General features: G+C 30.5%; 2 long non-coding RNA genes across 2 annotated transcripts in view; one reads left to right on the top strand and one right to left on the bottom strand.

Annotated features, from left to right (window-relative positions):
• Nucleotides 1-5,000, top strand: part of LOC137616717 (uncharacterized) — a 166,918-nt gene that overhangs the window by 39,515 nt on the left and 122,403 nt on the right. The window lies entirely within an intron of this gene.
• Nucleotides 132-2,717, bottom strand: LOC137616698 (uncharacterized). The gene is made up of 3 exons (XR_011039489.1): nucleotides 2,675-2,717; nucleotides 1,754-1,983; nucleotides 132-1,144 (listed from the first exon to the last, which is right to left on the bottom strand). It is a non-coding gene; the product is annotated as an uncharacterized lncRNA (long non-coding RNA).

The following is a 5,000-nucleotide window of genomic DNA, read 5'->3' on the forward strand; positions in this document are numbered from 1 at the left end:
ATACAAATTTATAAATTTCATAGTTATTCTTCTTGTAATAATGAGCATAGAGACTGTCCTCTTTTTAAGATTTAGTATTAAGATTTAGTACATAAAGGAGACAAAAGCCTGAAGTTGAACCATCTTTTTATTTGAAAAAAAAAAAAAGAACTTACAACAAGACAGCTCAACTATTAGAACTAAGTAACTTCAAAAATACTATCAAAACAAATTACAACCTAAGGAGCAAACTGTACCCCCAGCATAAATGACAAACTAACAGTTCAAACAATCATACTAAATTTCATGAGAAAGCATAAGGGGGAACAATTAAGAAACCAGAGTCAACAATATTTCATAACTTCCTCTTCCTTAATAGGGGACAGCATTATGGATCCAATTAATAAAATATGCAAGAATCTTATACATTAAGAATTATATACGGAAACAAACTCAGACATCTTTAATATCTGATTGCAATAAGGTTATATTTTTTATATGCAATATCCCAATGTTATAGGGCTGTAGGTCAGTTTGCCTTAAATTGGTTTTAAGTTTTATTTACCAAAGACAATGGATTAGTCAGAAAACTTCATAAGAGATTTGTTATACATTAAATACACAAATTAGATTTAAATATGAAGGAAAGCCCAAACCTTCCCCACTATACTCTAGGAACTGGGGAGGCTTCAGTTAATTTTAATTAGGAAATGGGCGAATTAGATAAATTGCTAGTCTGCAACAAAACTGTTCCTACACCCACATCATTGAACAGATTGTCGAATTCAGGTGCCTTCAACAAGACTTGAAGCTTTGGATAGCTTCAAAGGCGCGTTTATAATACTCTGTCCACTTCAGTCGATCGTAGAGATGATAAAAATATAGGTGCAGCAACTTCAGAGATGTTCGGACAAGACCTCCGATTAATTCAGCCATAACACCAATACATGCACTGCAGTGTTTATAGGAGTAGGCAATTCTTTGTGGTATGTAACGTCAGCATCCTTTGGTGCAATCATTCCGCTCCCAACATCATGAGCCAAGTTAAAAGACATTTGGTTAAGTTTTTGGAAGGTTGACCTTCATTAAGGTGAAGAAACATGTCCATCGATATGCTTCATCCCGTACTTTGTGTGCAACAACTGTCGTCAATGACAAACTTCATCTGAAAAAGAAAGACGTTGAAAGTAAAACAGCATTTGTAATTTCAAAGGGAAGAAAAGCATTTAAATACCTACGGATTACAGAAAGACAAACTTATTTCTGTCATGAATGCTTAATATTATCCTTTAGATATTTAAAAATGTGGAATTTCCAACATCGATTATGTAAATAATTGACAAAAGCAATTTCTGTCATGAATACTTAATGTTTGACAAAAGCAATTTCTGTCATAAATACTTAATATTACCATTTTAATATTAAAGATGTGGAATTTCCAACATCGTTTATGTACATAATTGACAAGAGCAATTTCTGTCATGAATACTTAATGTTTGGCAATTTCTGTCATGAATACTTAATGTTAGACAAAAATTTCTGTCATGAATACTTAATATTACCATTTTAAAGATGTGGAATTTCCAACATAGTTTATGTACATATTTGACAAGAGCAATTTCTGTCATGAATACTTAATGTTTGGCAATTTCTGTCATGAATACTTAATGTTTGACAAAAATTTCTGTCATGAATACTTAATATTACCATTTTAATATTAAAAATGTGGAATTTCCAACATCAATTATATAAAGAATAGACAAAGACACTTAACTGGTTTAAGACGAGGATGCAGGGCGAGACCCAGGAAGTATCACTGTTCTGACAACTCATTCCCTATAAGAAAATAGAAGTTCCATAGCGTCAGTCATTCCCTATAGGAAAATAGAAGTTCCATAGCTTCAGTCTTCATAGAAGTTAATTGTATGGTCTCCCTCCAATAGACTGGATTATTCCCAGGCTTCAATACCATGTGCAAAGCCACAGGCGAAGGTGGAGGTACATCTGAAATAAAATATCAAACTTAATAACAGCATAACTACCACGCTGGGGGACCTGGTAAATGTATTAATCATCCAAGATTAGAAGGTCAGAATTAAAGTCAATCTTCTATGGTAGTAGGAATTTAATTCTATCAAGTGGTAATGTTAAAAACAATCACTGTATTTACTTATCTTCATGGAATTTCATCAGGAGATTCACATAAACTAGTCTATGGTTTTCAAAACCATCCAAGTGTGTTAAGTTATTTAATATTCCTTTACTTATAAAACCTTAAGGTTTAATGGGATATCTCTTACAGTTGATCAACCACATACTTTACTCTGGTATAAATCTGAGCCGATTTAACATACCCGGCAAGTTGTTAATCAAATGAGCATATTCAGACTATTTTGTTCCTTTCAAAAATTCCGAAGATTAGCTAACCCATGAACACTATAGAAGTAATTACTCCTTACAAGCAACCTACGGATTCTTAACCGGCAAAGTTAAATAGTTAAGAAAACTGAGTAACTCGACCCTAGCACTTCAAGATACTGAACTAAAGGGCGTCACCATTCTCAGGGATAGTACAAATTATATACAAATAAATAAGCCATGTATATGCAAATACAAAAACCACCACCTTTCACAAACTAAAAATAATACAATAATGTAATACCATAAAATAAAATTTCTTGCTGGGACAACTTACAAAATACTGCCGATCTTTTGAGGGTAATCCTTGACACTTCCACACAACAAGCGAATCTAAAGTTAATACAAATTCTAACTTCCAAAGAAGACTAAACTTCCCCCCCCCCCAGCAAGGAGAACTAAATACAAACAAAATCACAGTTCAAACAAGGATTTCAGAGTAAATGCTATGAAAGTACAGTTAAGGGGGAACTATACGAAAAAGACAAAATAAATATTATTTGACATTATTAAGCTAGCATAATGTTATGTATACAATATATATATATATATATATATATATATATATATATATATATATATATATATACATATATATATACACATATATATATATATATATATATATATATATATATATATATATATATATATATATATATATATATACAGAATATCCAAACAGCTAAATTCCTTACATTTTATCTATTTTTGCTGATCAGTTAAACGACCAACATTGATTTGATTTATGTCAAACTTTTGTCAATATATTTCATAACTGAATTTTAAAGGTTTAAGATTTTAGCTTCCCAATTTGCATGTCAAAACTCTTCAAGATAAAGGAATGAAGTCTATCGTCAAAATGACAAACTCCATTTGTCTGAATATATTTTTCTTTGACGTCATAGCTGTAAACAACATGGGAAATGGAAATTGCCACGAATTTTAAACTATTGCATTAATCAAGATCATTTGATGTTTATAAGACGACTTATAGTAACATTCAATAGGCGTAGATGAGCTAAACTTTATAAAGACACAAGCCTTTGATCATATAATTGTATCAGAGGTTGTGACAACCATTTTCATTTTCAGTTAGATTTACTCTTACATGTGATTACAAGCTGCAGGATAACACGAAAAATAACGGATAATATAGGTTAGCCCAATTTTGAGACCATATGTAAATCATTATTTCTCATTTCATTTCATTTCTCAAACTTTCTATCAATTTATGGTACATACTTGAGAGTAATGAACCCCAAAACTGAATGTTCCTTTAAAGGAACATGATGGAGCCACATGCAGCAGACATTGCCTTCATTTTCATTTCTATTGGATTACCTTAGGACCATATAGCACACCTAATGTCGTTTTATATAATGCCCAACAAAAACTTAGTTATATGATAAATAACCTAACCTGATAGTTACCTAAAGACCTTAAAGAATATTAGATAGCCATACCTAACCTAACCAAACCTAGGCTACCTTGAAATAGGATATTTTACCCACATATACAGTACTTATATAACTAAGCATACCTAACCTAACTAAACCTAGGGTACCTTGAAATAGGATATTTTTACCCAGATAAACTTATATAACTCAGCATACCTAACCTAACTAAACCTAGGGTACCTTGAAATAGGATATTTTTACCCAGATATACTTACATAACTAAGCATGCCTAACCTAACTAAACCTAGGGTACCTTAAAATAGTATATTTTTACCTAGATATACTTATATAACTAAGCATACCTAACCTAACCAAACCTAAGTGAAATAGGATATTATTGCCTAGATTTTCTTACTTAACTAAGCATACCTAACCTTCCCAAACTTAAGCTAGCTAAGGGAAGTATGATATTACCCAGATATACTTAAATAACTAAACATCCCTAACCTAACTGAACCTAGGATACCTTAAATGAAATAGGATATTATTATCTAATTAAGCATAGCCTTAGCTGAATACAGTAGCTTGAATATAATAAGTTTTTACCCTACCTTATCTAGCCTAGCCTTGCTGGTTTTAGCCTAACTTAGGCTAGTCTAGCCTTGCCTACATAAGCCTAAATTTTATTATATCATTATATAATGTTGTATAAAATAGCAAGGGTTGAAATGGAACAGAGTATGTAGAACTTAGCCAGCAGTGCCTCCCTTATCCTGGGGTGCCCATATTCATGCCTATTGCTGGCTCTCATATGTTCCCAGCCTCTCCATTTGTAAGAATCAGAGAAATATAAAGATTATATGAGGTGCCAGGTTTTCATGAATTATTATTATTATTATTATTATTATTATTATTGTTGTTGTGAATCTTAATATTAATGATATTATTATATTGATATCATTATTGATATTAATACAATGACTAATGTTATTATTATTATTAATAATATTATTGATATTAATATTAGTAATAATATCAATATTGATATAATCAATATTATTATTAATAATAGCATAACCATCATTATTATTAATATTAACATTTATGATAATAATAATAATAATGATAATAATAATACTAAAAATATTGATAAAAATAAGTTATTATATTAATTTCAATAATAATAATAATAATAATAATAAT

The sequence above is a fragment of the Palaemon carinicauda genome, chromosome 2 (assembly GCF_036898095.1).
Source record: "Palaemon carinicauda isolate YSFRI2023 chromosome 2, ASM3689809v2, whole genome shotgun sequence".
Taxonomy (NCBI): Eukaryota; Metazoa; Arthropoda; class Malacostraca; order Decapoda; family Palaemonidae; genus Palaemon; species Palaemon carinicauda.